The following is a 17,201-nucleotide window of genomic DNA, read 5'->3' on the forward strand; positions in this document are numbered from 1 at the left end:
CCCAACGAGGCCAACAAGCTATCGGCCAACCCAAAGAGGCCAACAAGCTATCAGCCAACAAGCCTTCGGCCAGGCTGGACAAAGTGGAACAATACCTACGTTTTGGAACATTCACAGATCCTCTAGAAAGAAAGAAATACTCAGTCAGAAGGTTTAGTTAGGAATGTATCATCAAAGGTATGATTTAGGTATACTTTTTTGTTAACACAGTGGGACAATGGGAAAAATTCAGCACTTTGTGTCCGTCCCAAATGGAACCCTATTCCCTATATAGTGCACAACTTTTGGTCAGAAGTTGTGCACTACATAGGGAAAAGGGTGCCATTTTGGATGTGGACATTGTTTTCAGTCCTGCTCAAGCAAAATGTTTCTTTCTTCAGGTGACTATGGTGTAAGGATGGCAGTTCGCTATACAGTCAGTTGTTAGGAGCACAGAGGAAGTGAAGGCGTTGGTACAGTACCATGACAACAACGGCCTTGTAGGCAATCATAAGAGCCGCACGGCAGTCTTCACTACTGGAGTGCAATCTCACCAGACACTAAAAAGTGGATTCATAACTGTGAAACTGGTTCGAAGAAGACGTTCCCACCAGAATCGGATAAATGGCTACAATGTTTTGCCTATGGAAGTAATAGCACTGCTTCCCACAATGAAGATGTGGTAAAGGAAAAATGATCTGCCATCTACTGTGGTGAACAACTGTATATATTGTATCTCAAGCGCTGCTATCACAACCCCTGGGACCGTATTCAGGGTAGGATTGCTGATCCAGGATCAGTTTTGTCTTTATTATAAAGAATGGACAGGGATGACTACTCTAAGTCGCTTTATGAATACAGTTTTTGAATGTGTTTATCAACACAAGGGGTCCCTTGAGGGTCAGAGTCACGTAAAGTCCTGTGTTCCATGCACTTTACAGAGGACTGCTTCGAACTCCTTGAGGACACGGTAACTCTCAAACCAGATGCAGTTCCCACCATAGTGGTGTCTCCAGAGTCTCAAGTGGTGTTTATTCTACAAAGTAATGTAGCATTATGGATAACGTAGTCAGTGCATGTTACATAACAAAAATGCACTTTTCTTAGAAGGATCGTCTTAAAGGGAGACAATGTTCACTCACTATAGGCTATTAGATAAGAAATCAATTCCCAAACACTCTTTTACATGGCTTTATATGCTCTTCTTGCTGAAGCCACCCTTCCCAGAATGTGTATTGGATGAAGATGGGAATATTTCTGACATGAACATTGAAAACATGCTCTCCATCCCAATTGAGGCCACAGAACACATAGAACATCACTATGCACTACCCCCACCTGAAACCAACAGGCAATCTTTCAGAAAGGGGAAAGTTGGTGTTCCTGCCCCATACAATGCAGAGGCCATTTTTTTTTACGTTACAATCAGATTGATAATTACCTGCACACTGGGACATGGGGCAGTATATAAAATATCCAGAAAATCGTGTTGAAATAAAGAGCTAAATTCTCTCTGGTTCAGACCTCTCCCCAGGCCTAAACAATTAATTTATTTCTCTCCATTTATAAGATGGAATTCTATATCACAAGAAAGGTTTCGGGCGTCCCAGAATGATCGAAGAGAGGGGGAAAGCCAAGCCTCGCAGAGTGGTCCAAAAAAGGGAGAAAGTGAACAATAGTTTAATGACGACAGGTGTCACTTTGGGCTGATCAGCAACCTGCTGTAACATACACTATATATACAAAATTATGTGTACACCCCTTCAAATTAATGGATTAGACTATTTCACCCACACTTGCTGCTAACAGTATAAAATCGAGCACACAGCCATGCAACTCCACAGACCAACATTGGTAGTAGAATGGCCTTACTGAAGAGCTCAATGACTCAAAGTGGCACTATCATAGGATGCCACCTTTCCAATAAGTCAGTTAGTCAAATTTTCTGCCCTGCTAGAGCTTCCCCGGGTAACCTTTAAGTGCTGTTATTGTGAAGGGGAAACGTCTAGGAGCAACAACGGCTCAGCCGCGAAGTGGTAGGCCACACAAGCTCACAGAACGGGACCGCCGAGTGCTGAAGCATGTAGTGTAAAAATCGTCTGTCCTCATTAACGAGTTCCAAACTGCCTCTATAAGCTTGCTGCCAGCTCTTAGCAAATTGTTGGAAAAAATTGTGTTTGACCAAATACAATGCTATTTCTCTGTAAACAAATTAACAACAGACTTTCAGCATGCTTATAGAGAAGGGCACTCAACATGTGCTGCACTGACACAAATGACTGATGATTGGTTGAAAGAAATTGATAATAATAAAATTGTGGGAGCTGTACTGTTAGATTTCAGTGCAGCCTTTGATATTATTGACCATAACCTGTTGTTGAAAAAACTTAAGTTCTATGTCTTTTCAAACTCTGCCATATCGTGGATTCTGAGCTATCTATCTAATAGAACTCAGTGTTTCTTTATTGGAAGCCTCTCTAATGTCAAACATGTTTTATTTTTTTCACCTTTATTTAACCAGGTAGGCCAGTTGAGAACAAGTTCTCATTTACAACTGTGACCTGGCCAAGATAAAGCAAAGCACTGTGACAAAAACAACAACACAGAGTTACACATGGAATAAACAAACACACAGTCAATAACAATAGAAAAATCTGTATACAGTGTGTGCAAATGAAGTAAGGAGGTAAGGCAATAAATAGGCCATAGTGGCGAAGTAATTACAATTTAGCAATTAACACTGGAGTGATATATGTGCAGATGAGGATGTGCAAGTAGAGATACTGGTGTGCAAAAGAGCAGAAAAACTAAAATAAATATGTGGATGAGGTAGGTAGTTGGTTGGATGGGCTATTTACAGATGGGCTGTGTACAGCTGCAGCGATCGGTAAGCTGCTCTGACAGCTGAAGCTTAAAGTTAGTGAGGGAGATATGTCTCCAACTTCAGTGATTTTTGCAATTCGTTCCAGTCATTGGCAACAGAGAACTGGAAGGAAAGGCGGCCAAAGGAGGTGTTGGCTTTGAGGATGACCAGTGAAATATACCTGCTGGAGCGCATGCTACGGGTAGGTGTTGCTAAGGTGATCAGTGAGCTGAGAAAAGGCTGAGCTTTACCTAGAAAAGACTTATAGATGATCTGAAGCCAGTGGGTTTGGCGATGAATAAATAGCGAGAACCAGCCAACGAGAGCATACAGGTCGCAATGGTGGGTCGTATATGGTGCTTTGGTGACAAAACGGGTGGCACTGTGATAGACTGCATCCAATTTGCTGAGTAGAGTGTTGGAGGCTATTTTGTAAATGACATCACCGAAGTCAAGGATCGGTAGGATAGTCAGTTTTACGAGGGTATGTTTGGCAGCATGAGTGAAGGAGGCTTTGTTGCGAAATAGGAAGCCAATTCTAGATGTAATTTTGGATTGGAGATGCTTAAAGAGGGGGCTGGAAGGAGAGTTTACAGTCTAGCCAGACACCTAGGTATTTATAGTTGTCCACATATTCTAAGTCAGAACAGTCTAGAGTAGTGATGCTAGTCTGGCGGGCGGGTAGCGATCGGTTGAAGAGCATGCATTTCGTTTTACTAGAATTTAAGAGCAGTTGGAGGCCACAGAGGGAGTGTTGTATGGCATTGAAGCTTGTTTGAAAGGGCCAGATGTATACAGAATGGTATCGTCTGCGTAGAGGTGGATCAAAGAATCACATCATATAGAGAAAATAGTCGGCCCGAGAATTGAACTTTGTGGCACCCCCATAAAGACAGCGAGAGGTCCGGACAACAGGCCCTCCGATTTGACACACTGAACTCTATCTGAGAAGTAGTTAGAGAACCAGACGAGGCAGTCATTAGAGAAACCAAGGCTGACTCTGCCGATAAGAATACGGTGACTGACAGAGTCGAAAGCCTTGGCCAGGTCGATGAAGACGGCTGCACAGTACTGTCTTTTATTGATGCTGGTTATTATATAATTTAGGACCTTGAGCGTGGCTGAGGTGCACCCATGACCAGCTCGGAAACCAGATTGCATAGCGGAAAAGGTACGGTGGGATTCGAAATGGTCGGTGATGTAAAGTGTGGTGTACCGCAGGGCAGCTCTCTAGGCCTTTTACTCTTCTCTATTTTTTACCAATGCTGATGATTCAACCATATACACATCAGCAACCACAGCTAATGAAGTCACTGAAACCCTTAACAAAGAGTTGCAGTCTGGAATGGGTGGCCAGTAATAAACTGGTCCTGAACATCTCTAAAACTAAGACCATTGTATTTGGTACAAATCATTCCGTAAGTGCTAGACCTCAGCTGAATCTGGTAATGAATGGTGTGGCTGTTGAACAAGTTGAGGAGACTAAATTACTTTTGCGTTACCTTAGATTGTAAACGTTCATGGTCAAAACATATAGATTCAGTGGTTGCAAAGATGGGAAGAGGTCTAGCCGTAATAAAGAGATGCTCTACTTTTTTGACACCACACTCCAAAAAGCAAGTTCTGCAGGCTCTAGTTTTGTCTAATTTTGATTATTGTCCAGTCATGTGGTCCAGCGCTGCAGCTGGCCCAGAACAGAGCGACACGTTTTGCTCTTAATTGTAATCAGAGGGCTGATATAAATACAATGCATACCAGTCTAAGAGTTGAGGAGAGACTGACTGCATCACTTCTTTTTTTACAAGAAACATGAATGTGTTGAAAATCCCAAATTGTTTGCATAGTCAACTTACACACAGCTCTGACACACACACGTTTCCCACCAGACATGCCACCAGGGGTCTTTTCATAGTCCCCAAATCCATAACAAATTCAAATAAAATGTACAGTATTATATAGAGCCCTTATTGCATGGAACTTCATTCCATCTCATATTGCTCAAATAAACAGCAAACCTGGTTTCAAAAAACAGATAAAGCAACACCTCACAGCACAACACCTCTCCCTTATTTGACCTATTAGATAGATTGTGAATGCATTGATATGTAGGCTACGTGTGCCTTTTTAAAAGTGTATGTTGTTTTGTCCTTGAGGTGTTCTTGTCTAATAATGTTCTGTATTATGCTAATGGGGATCCTAATAAAATACCAAAAAACCTCTGGAAGCAACATCAGCACAATAACTGTTCATCGGGAGCTTCGTGAAATGGGTTTCCATGGCCGAGCAGCCGCACACAAGCGCAATGCCAAGTGTCGGCTGGAGTGGTATAAAGCTTGCCACCATTGGACTGTGGAGCAGTGGAAACACGTTCTCTGGAGTGATGAATCACACTTCACCATCTGGCAGTCCGACAGACAAATAGTTCCAACTGTAATGTTTGGTGGAGGATGATTAATGGTCTGAGGTTGTTTTCCATGGTTCGGGCTAGGCCCCTTAGTTCCAGTGAATGGAAATCTTAAAGCTACAGCATACAATGACATTCTAGATGATTCTGTGCTTCCAACTTTGTGGCAAAGTTTGGGGAAGGCCCTTTCCTGTTTCAGCATGACAATGCGCTCGTGCACAAAGCGAGGTCCATTTAGAAATGGTTTGTCAAGATCGGTGTTTCACTGGTCTGCACAGAACCCTGACCTCAACCCCATCGAACACTTTTGGTATGAATTGGAATGCCGACAGCGAGCCAGGCCTAATTGACCAACATCAGTGCCCGACCTCACTAATGCTTTTGTGGCTGAATGGAAGCAAGTCCCCGCAGCAATGTTCCAACATCTAGTGGAAAGCCGTCCCAGAAGAGTGGAGGCTGTTATAACAGCAGAGGGGGGACCGCATCTATATTAATGCCCATGATTTTGGAATGAGATGTTCGATGAGCAGGTGACGTTGACAAACACGGAAGGTCCAGTGAAACGTTCTGGATCCATTCCTTATATATTTTAGTCGCTGGAGGTCTTAACCTACAGAAGGACTATAGTATGCTTTTGTGAAGGTTCCCATCCCTTTGTTGGTCCAATGACAACCCCCCCCCCCCCTCCAATTTGTATTTGTTTACATATGGAGGAAGCTTACTAGCTCACGAACTGCTTACAAGCTCACAAACTATTGTCCAAACCAGTTGTTAGACCTCTTGCCTAAGCTTTCTTTATGTTTTTCATTGTTATAACTAGTTTTGCTTAGCCCCATTATTTATTTTCCAATGCCCAACATATTCAACATATATTATATAGTGATGGTTGTAAATCAATTGCACCTACTGTAGTTGAAAAAAGCTTACCAGTTTTCCAAGTTTTTTACTGGTTCCACTGCTGTATTTCAACACTAGGTGGAGACATTGACCACTGTACCCCACACACTGAGTACCACACTATATGGTCTACCACACCGTCTTTCAGTAGCACCACCAGCTGAAGAGAGTTTCCCCCTTAATTGCCTTCCCCATGCCCTATATGAACTTGTCCATTTCCTTTGTAATTATTCTGAAAAAGGCCATTGAAGGCTGAAACATCATTCTTTTAAACTTGCTTAAAATAAACAATTTTTAATGTTGAGCAGGCGTTGCGCCTTTTCCTGTCCAATGACGAGCAGGTGTCTACAAACTTTTGGTGTAATATGCTGATCTGCTGCTACTTAAAGATATATTTTTGTAAATCATTTTGTGAATAGTAAACTAAAGTTTCACTGCAATATACAGGCCGGCTTTTTATCTTTTCTGGACTCACACTGCCGTTTATGGGCCCTTTTCCCAACCGACCTACTCTCACTTCTGTTCTGATCCGGTTCCAGAGAGCCATCAGTGCCCACTACTACTGGGGCTCTATATTACCGGACGTGGTAGACTTGATCAGCAACTGTGACGCGTGTGGATGCTGGACGGCTCCAAGACGTATAGCTGTAGCGTGTACAGAACAGCTGCAACAACTACAACAGATCAGTGGAGAGGAGCCTGGGTCTGACCTTTCAAATGAAATCAAATTTGATTGGTCACATGTGCAGAATACAAAAGTAGATTTTAAGGTGAAATGCTTACTTACGAGCCCATTCCCAACAATGCAGAGTTAAAAAGTAAGAAAAATATTTGCTAAATAAAAAAGTTTAATAGTAAAACAATAAAATAACAATAACGAGGCTACAGTGCCTTGCGAAAGTATTCGGCCCCCTTGAACTTTGCGACCTTTTGCCACATTTCAGGCTTCAAACATAAAGATATAAAACTGTATTTTTTTTGTGAAGAATCAACAACAAGTAGGACACAATCATGAAGTGGAACGACATTTATTGGATATTTCAAACTTTTTTAACAAATCAAAAACTGAAAAATTGGGCGTGCAAAATGATTCAGCCCCCTTAAGTTAATACTTTGTAGCGCCACATTTTGCTGCGATTACAGCTGTAAGTCGCTTGGGGTATGTCTCTATCAGTTTTGCACATCGAGAGACTGAAATTATTTCCCATTCCTCCTTGCAAAACAGCTCGATCTCAGTGAGGTTGGATGGAGAGCATTTGTGAACAGCAGTTTTCAGTTCCTTCCACAGATTCTCGATTGGATTCAGGTCTGGACTTTGACTTGGCCATTCTAACACTTGGATATGTTTATTTTTGAACCATTCCATTGTAGATTCTGCTTTATGTTTTGGATCATTGTCTTGTTGGAAGACAAATCTCCGTCCCAGTCTCAGGTCTTTTGCAGACTCCATCAGGTTTTCTTCCAGAATGGTCCTGTATTTGGCTCCATCCATCTTCCCATCAATTTTAACCATCTTCCCTGTCCCTGCTGAAGAAAAGCAGGCCCAAACCATGATGCTGCCACCACAATGTTTGACAGTGGGGATGGTGTGTTCAGGGTGATGGGCTGTGTTGCTTTTACGCCAAACATAACGTTTTGCATTGTTGCCAAAAAGTTCAATTTTGGTTTCATCTGACCAGAGCACCTTCTTCCACATATTTGGTGTGTCTCCCAGGTGGCTTGTGGCAAACTTTAAACAACACTTTTTATGGATATCTTTAAGAAATGGCTTTCTTCTTGCCACTCTTCCATAAAGGCCAGATTTGTGCAATATACAACTGATTGTTGTCCTATGGACAGAGTCTCCCACCTCAGCTGTAGATCTCTGCAGTTCATCCAAGGTGATCATGGGCCTCTTGGCTGCATCTCTGATCAGTCTTCTCCTTGTATGAGCTGAAAGTTTAGAGGGACGGCCAGGTCTTGGTAGATTTGCAGTGGTCTGATACTCCTTCCATGTCAATATTATCGCTTGCACAGTGCTCCTTGGGATGTTTAAAGCTTGGGAAATCTTTTTGTATCCAAATCCGGCTTTAAACTTCTTCACAGCAGTATCTCGGACCTGCCTGGTGTGTTCCTTGTTCTTCATGATGCTCTCTGCGCTTTTAACGGACCTCTGAGACTATCACAGTGCAGGTGCATTTATACGGAGACTTGATTACACACAGGTGGATTGTATTTATCATCATTAGTCATTTAGGTCAACATTGGATCATTCAGAGATCCTCATTGAACTTCTGGAGAGAGTTTGCTGCACTGAAAGTAAAGGGGCTGAATAATTTTGCACGCCCAATTTTTCAGTTTTTGATTTGTTAAAAAAGTTTGAAATATCCAATAAATGTCGTTCCACTTCATGATTGTGCAGGGGTACGAGGTTGTTGAGGTAATACAGTATGTACGTGTAGGTAGGGGTAAAAAGTGACTAGGCTGGCCTCCTGAGTGGCACAGCGGTCTAAGGCACTGCATCGTAGTGCTTGAGGCATCACTACAGACCCGGGTTTGATCCCAGGCTGTGTCACAGCCGGCCATACCCGGGAGTCCCATAGAGTGGTACACAACTGGCCCAGCATCGTCTGGGTTAGGGGAGGGTTTGGCCGGGGGGGGCTTTACTTGGCTCATTGCGCTCTAGTGACTCCTTGTGGTGGCCTGGGAGCCTGCAGGCTGATTTCGGTCGTCAGTTGAATGGCGCTTCCTCCAACACATTGGTGCGGCTGGCTTCTGGGTTAAGCGGGTGGGTAAAAAAAAAAAAAAAAAAAAAGTGAGGTTTGGCGGGTCATTCTTCAAGGACGTATGACTCGACCTTCGCTTCTCCCGAGCCCGTTCGGGAGTTGCAGCGATCAGACAAGATCGCAATTGGATATCACAAAATTGGGGAGAAAAGGGGGGGTAAAATGATTTTATATATATATATATATATATATATATAAATAGCCCCTAAATAAGATCTGGTGCAACCAATTACCTTCAGAAGTCACATAATTAGTTAAATAAAGTCCACCTCTGTGCAATCTAAGTGTCACATGATCTCAGTATATGTACACCTGTTCTAAAAGGCCTCAGTGTCTGCAACACCACCAAGCAAGAGGCACCATGAAGACCAAGAAGCTCTCCAAACAGGTCAGCAACAAAGTTGTGGAGAAGTACAGATTAGGGTTGGGTTATACTTTTTTTTCAAAACTTTGAAAATCCCAAGGAGCACCATTAAATCCATTATTAAAAAATGGAAAGAATATGGCACCAGAACAGACCTGCCAAGAGAGGGCCGCCCACCAAAACTCACGGACCAGGCAAGGAGGACATTAATCAAATAAACAACAAAGAGACCGAAGATAACCCTGAAGGAGCTCCAAAGCTCCACAGCGGAGATTGGAATATCTGTCCACAGGACCACTTTAAGCCGTATACTCCACAGAGCTGGGCTTTATGGAAGAGTGGCCATAAAAAAAGCTATTGCTTAAAGAAAGAAATAAGCAAACACGTTTGGTGTTTGCCAAAAGGCATGTGGGAGACTCCCCAAACATATGGAAGAAGGTACTCTGGTTAGATGAGACTAACATTTAACTTTTTGGCCATCAAGGAAAACATTATGTCTGCATCAAACTCAACACCTCCCATCACCCCGCGAACACCATCCCCACAGTGAAGCATGGTGGTTACAGCATCATGTTTTGGGTATGTTTTCCATCGGCAGGGACTGGGAAACTGGTCAGAATTGAAGGAATGATGGATGGCGCTAAATACAGGGAGATCCTTGAGGGAAACCTGTTTCAGTCTTCCAGAGATTTGAGACTGGGACGGAGGTTCACCTTCCAGCTGGACAATGACCCTAAGCGTACTGCTAAAGCAACACTCAAGTGGTTTCAGGGGAAACATTTAAATGTCTTGGAATGGCCTAGTCAAAGCCCGGACCTCAATCCAATTTAGAATCTGTGGTATGCGGAACCCATCCAACTTGAAAGAGCTGGAGCAGTTTTGCCTCGAAGAATGGGCAAAAATCCCAGTGGCTAGATGTGCCAAGCTTACAGAGACATACCCCAAGAGACTTGCAGCTGTAATTGCTGCAAAAGGTGTCTCTACAAACTATTGACTTTGGGAGGGGGGGGGGGGTGAATAGTTACAAACTCTCCAGTTTTCAGTTTTGTGTTCTTATTTCTTGTTTGTTTCACAATAAAAAATATTTAGCATCTTCAAAGTGGTAGGCATGTTGTGTAAATCAAATGGTACAACCCCCCCCCCCCAAAAAAAATATATATATTTTAATTCCAGGTTGTAAGGCAACAAAATAGGAAAAATGCCAAGGGGGTGAATACATTTGCAAGCCAGTGTAGACTACGCAGTCAAGATATATAATAGAGTAGCAGCAGCGTGTGTGAAAGTGTGTCTATGTCTAAGTGTGTGTGTGTGGCTTCAATATGCATGTGTGTGTGTGTGAGCGTATGTTGTGTGTGTTGGAGTGTCAGTGTAGTATGTGTGGGTAGAGTCTAGTGAGTGTGCATAGAACCAGTGCAAGCCGTGGTAAGTAGTTGAAAAGTTTCTAATTAGTAAAATGCTAAATGTTGTTCGTAATGAGATTCAAACTGACAACCTTTGGGTTGCTAGAAGTTCGCATTAACCACCCTCCTTTCATTAAGTAACCATCTGTCTTATGTAACCATACCAAATGTCGGCCTCCCGAGTGGCGCAGCGGTCTGTGTCATTTGAGATTTTGGGTTCGAGTCCAGGTTCTGTTGCAGCCGGCTGCAACCGGGAGACCCATGAGGCAGCGCACAATTGGCCCAGGGTCGTCTGGGTTAGGGGAGGGTTTGGCCGGCAGGGATGTTCTTGTCTCATCGCGCACTAGCGACTCCTGTGGCGGGCTGGGCGCAGTGCACGCTGACTCCGGTCTCCAGGTGTACGACGTTTCCTCTGACACATTGCTGTGGCTGGCTTCTGGGTTAAGTGGACATTGTGTCAAGAAGCTTGGTTGGGTTGTGTTTCGGAGGACGCAAGGCTCTCGACCTTCACCTCTCCCGAGTCCGTACGGGAGTTGCAGCGATGACAGTGCTAAACTGATCCTATATTAGCACTATTTGTGAATAAGGGCCCAGAGTTCTGTTTAAAGTGTTTAGAAATAGATAAGTGTGCTTCATACCAGTTTTGTTACGAGATGTCCCCAAGCCAATAGATAGCTCTGCTGTTATGTGTATCTGAGTGTGATACTATGTAGTATCAGTGATCCAAGTTAGGCATTACTTACTGTGCACTGAATGGAGCTGTATGCATGCTAGAGATTGATACTGAAGTAAAGACTTTCTTATTTTATTTTTTATTTCACCTTTATTTAACCAGGTAGGCTAGTTCAGAACAAGTTCTCATTTGCAACTGCGACCTGGCTAAGATAAAGCATAGCAGTGTGAACAGACAACACAGAGTTACACATGGAGTAAACAATTAACAAGTCAATAACACAGTAGAAAAAAAAGAGAGTCTATATACATTGTGTGCAAAAGGCATGAGGAGGTAGGCAAATAATTAAAATTTTGCAGATTAACACTGGAGTGATAAATGATCAGATGGTCATGTACAGGTAGAGATATTGGTGTGCAAAAGAGCAGAAAAGTAAATAAATAAAAACAGTATGGGGATGAGGTAGGTAAAAATGGGTGGGCTATTTACCGATAGACAATGTACAGCTGCAGCGATCGGTTAGCTGCTCAGATAGCAGATGTTTGAAGTTGGTGAGGGAGATAAGTCTCCAACTTCAGCGATTTTTGCAATTCGTTCCAGTCACAGGCAGCAGAGAACTGGAACGAAAGGCGGCCAAATTAGGTGTTGGCTTTAGGGATGATCAGTGAGATACACCTGCTGGAGCGCGTGCTACGGGTGGGTGTTGCCATCGTGACCAGTGAACTGAGATAAGGCGGAACTTTACCTAGCATGGACTTGTAGATGACCTGGAGCCAGTGGGTCTGGCGACGAATATGTAGTGAGGGCCAGCCGACTAGAGCATACAGGTCGCAGTGGTGGGGGGTATAAGGTGCTTTAGTGACAAAACGGATGGCACTGTGATAAACTGCATCCAGTTTGCTGAGTAGAGTGTTGGAAGCTATTTTGTAGATGACATCGCCGAAGTCGAGGATCGGTAGGATAGTCAGTTTTACTAGGGTAAGTTTGGCGGCGTGAGTGGAGGCTTTGTTACGGAATAGAAAGCCGACTCTAAATTTGATTTTCGATTGGAGATGTTTGATATGAGTCTGGAAGGAGAGTTTACAGTCTAGCCAGACACCTAGGTACTTATAGATGTCCACATATTCAAGGTCGGAACCATTCAGGGTGGTGATGCTAGTCAGGCGTGCGGGTGCAGGCAGCGAACGGTTGAAAAGCATGCATTTGGTTTTACTAGCGTTTAAGAGCAGTTGGAGGCCGCGGAAGGAGTGTTGTATGGCATTGAAGCTCGTTTGGAGGTTAGATAGCACAGTGTCCAAGGACGGGCCGGAAGTATATAGAATGGTGTCGTCTGCGTAGAGGTGGATCAGGGAATCGCCTGCAGCAAGAGCAACATAATTGATATATACAGAGTACCTTGAGGTGCACCCGTGACCAGCTCGGAAACCAGATTGCACAACGGAGAAGATACGGTGGGATTCGAGATGGTCAGTGACCTGTTTGTTGACTTGGCTTTCGAAGACCCTAGATAGGCAGGGCAGGATGGATATAGGTCTGTAACAGTTTGGGTCCAGGGTGTCTCCCCCTTTGAAGAGGGGGATGACTGCGGCAGCTTTCCAATCCTTGGGGATCTCAGACGATATGAAAGAGAGGTTGAACAGGCTGGTAATAGGGGTTGCGACAATGGCGGCGGATAGTTTCAGAAATAGAGGGTCCAGATTGTCAAGCCCAGCTGATTTGTACGGGTCCAGGTTTTGCAGCTCTTTCAGAACATCTGCTATCTGGATTTGGGTAAAGGAGAACCTGGAGAGGCTTGGGCGAGTAGCTGCGGGGGTGGGCGGAGCTGTTGGCCGAGGTTGGAGTAGCCAGGCGGAAGGCATGGCCAGCCGTTGAGAAATGCTTGTTGAAGTTTTCGATAATCATGGATTTATCGGTGGTGACCGTGTTACCGAGCCTCAGTGCAGTGGGCAGCTGGGAGGAGGTGCTCTTGTTCTCCATGGACTTCACAGTGTCCCAGAACTTTTTGGAGTTGGAGCTACAGGATGCAAATTTCTGCCTGAAGAAGCTGGCCTTAGCTTTCCTGACTGACTGCGTGTATTTGTTCCTTAGCAACATTACCTTGGAGGCCAGCCTCCTCTAAAGCACCAAATAACGAGTAGGCTGCTACAACACAGGACCAAGCTTCCTTCTCCAAATATGACGCATTAAAAATCTACCCACCAATTTTGTTGTTTGTGGGGAAAAGCGGTCAGAAGATTTTGTAAGAGTTTCCTTATGGAAGGTAAATAATGATGAGAGAAAGATGATGATGGGAGAGAAGTAATTATTTGATAATAATTCAAATGACACCCTCTGAACTGATAATCATCTCTGTCCAGATGGTGCTCGACACATCAATAAGAGGAATGTAATTCGTAAAGTTCTGTGTAACAGAAGTGTCAACAAACCCTGACTGCCTGCCATGACGAGGTTAATCACCTGAATGAGGAAAAAGTGCATGGAACTGCTGATGGGGCGCTTTTTCGAGGGCACCATGACAGGCGATGTCAACAACTGGATAGAAAACTGATGAGCGCTCAGCTTCACACCCCTTCCCGAAAAAGGCCAGGATGGAACCTCGCAATGAGTCAGAGGACATTGTATCTATCTTCAGAGATCATTGCAGAGCCAGAATCTTGCAGGTAGGGTGTTTTTGTTGTTATTGATCTGTGTGATCAATACAAAACGGATACGTAATTGTCTTTTGAGAAGCTTGCTCTATTTCTCCCTCTATTTTGTCTAGTCTGAGCCAAATCAATAACGAGTGACTTCTGTTCTCCTCAGCCCATTACACTATGAGCAGTGATCATGATTATGATAGAGGTGGTCATGCAGATTTTTAAAATGTAACCTTTATTTTGACAGGGTGCCTGAACCTATTCCAGAATCTATCAACCAGCCTGTCAACGCACATGTTAATGGGAATTCTCTGGTAACAATGGTTGTAAAGCAGTGTCTGTATTTCCATCAATAGTTCAATGGTTTCATATTGAACATTCATTTTCTCCATGTATTCTGCGTGCAAATTCAAGTTGGGATGGTGATCTATGTGTGCTTTATTAGGAATGTGTTCCTAATGTCTCTCAACAATAGGGTGCAATAGGGTGCAGCATTCTATCACTTTGAAGTACAAAGGTCTGTAATGAAATTGTATAGATTGTTGTACAGGTTGCTTCTGTTTTGTTTTAGAATAGTATTATTTGTTACAACACAACTTTATTCCACAGCCATAACTGCTCTAGTTGAAGCATTGAGGGTAGAATGTGGGGTGGTGTCTTTGGAAAAAGTATTTAAGGCAAGAGTTATGTCAGGTACAGTGGGGCAAAAAAGTATTTAGTCAGCCACCAATTGTGCAAGTTCTCCCACTTAAAAAGATGAGAGAGGCCTGTAATTCTCATCATAGGTACACTTAAACTATGACAGACAAAATGAGAAAAAAAATCTAGAAAATCACATTGTAGGATTTTAAATTTATTTATTTGCAAATTATGGTGGAAAATAAGTATTTGGTCAATAACAAAAGTTTATCTCAATACTTTGTTATATACCCTTTGTTGGCAGTGACAGAGGTCAAACGTATAATCCAGAGTGGGTGTCCTCTATTCCTGGCAGGCTGGGGGGGGGGGGTCAATGTAAATAGTCTGGGTACCATTTGATTAGATGTTCAGGAGTCTTATGGCTGGACACCAAGGAACTTGAAGCTCTCAACCTGCTCCACTGCAGTCCAGTCGATGAGAATGGGGTGTGCTCGGTCCTCTTCTTCCTGTAGTCCACAATCATCACCTTTGTCTTGATCACATTGAGGGAGAGGTTGTTGTCCTTGCACCACATGGCCAAGTCTCTGACCACCTCCCTATAGGCTGTCTCGTCATTGTCGGTGATCAGGCCTACCACTGTTGAGTCAATGGCGAACTTAATGATGGTGTTTGAGTCGTGCCTGGCCGTGCAGTCATGAGCGCAGCCTGAGGGGCCCGTGTTGAGGATCAGTGTGGCGGATGTGTTGTTACCTACACTTACCACCTGGGGACGGCCCGTCAGGAAGTCCAGGATCCAGTTGCAGCTGGAGGTGTTTAGTCCCAGGGACCTTAGCTTATTGATGAGCTTTGAGGGCACTATGGTGTTGAACGCTGAGCTGTAGTCAATGAATAGCATTCTCACATAGGTGTTCCTTTTGTCCAGGTGGGAAAGGGCAGTGTGGAGTGCAATTGAGATTGCATCATCTGTGGATTTGTTAGGGCGGTGTGCAAATTGAGTGGGTCTAGGGTTTGACCAGCCTTTCAAAGCACTTAATGGCTACATACGAGTGCTACGGGTTGGTCGTCATTTAGGCAGGTTACCTTAGTGTTCTTGGGCACTGGCACTATGGTGGTCTGCTTAAAACATGTTGGTATTACAAACTCGGACAGGGAGAGGTTGAAAATGTCAGTGAAGACACTTGCCAGTTGGTCAGCGCATGCTCACGGTACACGTCCTGGTAATCCATCTGGCCCTGCGGCTTTGTGAATGTTGACCTGTTTAAAGGTCTTACTCACATCGACTTCGGAGAGCATGATCACACAATCTTCCGGAACAGCTGGTACTCTCATGCATGTTTCAGTGTTATTTGCCTTGAAGCGAGCATAGAAGTTGTTTAGATTGTCTGGTAGGTTTGTGTCACTGGGCAGCTCTTGGCTGTGCTTCCCTTTGTAGTCTGTAATGGTTTACAAGCCCTGCCACATCCGACGAGCGTCAGAGCCGGTGTAGTACGATTAAATCTTAGGCCTGTATTGACGCTTTGCCTGTTTGATGGTTCGTCGGAGGGTATAGTGGGATTTCTTATAAGCTTCCAGGTTAGAGTCACGCTCCTTAAAAGCGGCAGCTCTAGCCTTTAGCTTTAGATGCTGCCTGTAATCCATGGCTTCTGGTTGGGGTATGTACGTACGGTCACTGTGGGGACGACGTCATCGATACACTTATTGATGAAGCCAATGACTGATGTGGTGTACTCCTCAATGCCATCGGAGGAATCCCGGAACATATTCCAGTCTGTGCTAGCAAAACAGTCCTGTAGCTTAGCATCTGCTTCATTTGACCACTTTTTTATTGATCTAGTCACTGGTGCTTCCTGCTTTAATTTTTGCTTGTAAGCTGGAATCAGGAGGATAGAATTATGGTCAGATTTGCCAAATGGAGGGTGAGGGAGAGCTTTGTATGGGTCTGTGTGTGGAGTAAAGGTGGTCCAGAGTTTTTTTCTCCTCTGGTTGCACATTTAACATGCTGACAAAAATTTGGTAGAACGGATTTAAGATTCCCTGCATTAAAGTCCCCGGCTACTAGGAGCGCTGCCTCTGGGTGAGCTTTTTTCTTGTATGCGTATGGTGGAATACAGCTCATACAATGCTGTCTTAGTGCCAGCCTTTGACTGTGGTGGTTTGTAAAACAGCTATGAAAAACACAGATGAAAACTCTCTAGGTAGGTAGTGTGTTCTACAGTTTATCATGAGATACTCTACCTCAGGCGAGCAACAGCTCGAGACTTCATTAGATCTCTGCACCAGCTGTTGTTTACAAAAATACATTGTCCTCTGCCCCTTGTCTTACCAGACGCCGCTGTGCTATCCTGCGGGTATAGTGTGTAACCAGCCAGCTGTATGAAGATAGTGTAGTTGTTCAGCCCCGAGTCCGGGAAGAATAAGATGTTACAGTTTTTAATGTCCCGTTGGTAGTTTAATCTTAATCTCTTAGCTCAAGGTAAGGGACATTTAGCTTTCTAACATTCTAATTTATAAACTGATAATGAGCTCCAAACACAAATGAAAGCATGATGTTAGCATGAAATGTATCATCCCTTGGTGTAAC

This window comes from Oncorhynchus nerka, linkage group LG18, assembly GCF_034236695.1.
Source record: "Oncorhynchus nerka isolate Pitt River linkage group LG18, Oner_Uvic_2.0, whole genome shotgun sequence".
Lineage (NCBI taxonomy): Eukaryota > Metazoa > Chordata > Actinopteri > Salmoniformes > Salmonidae > Oncorhynchus > Oncorhynchus nerka.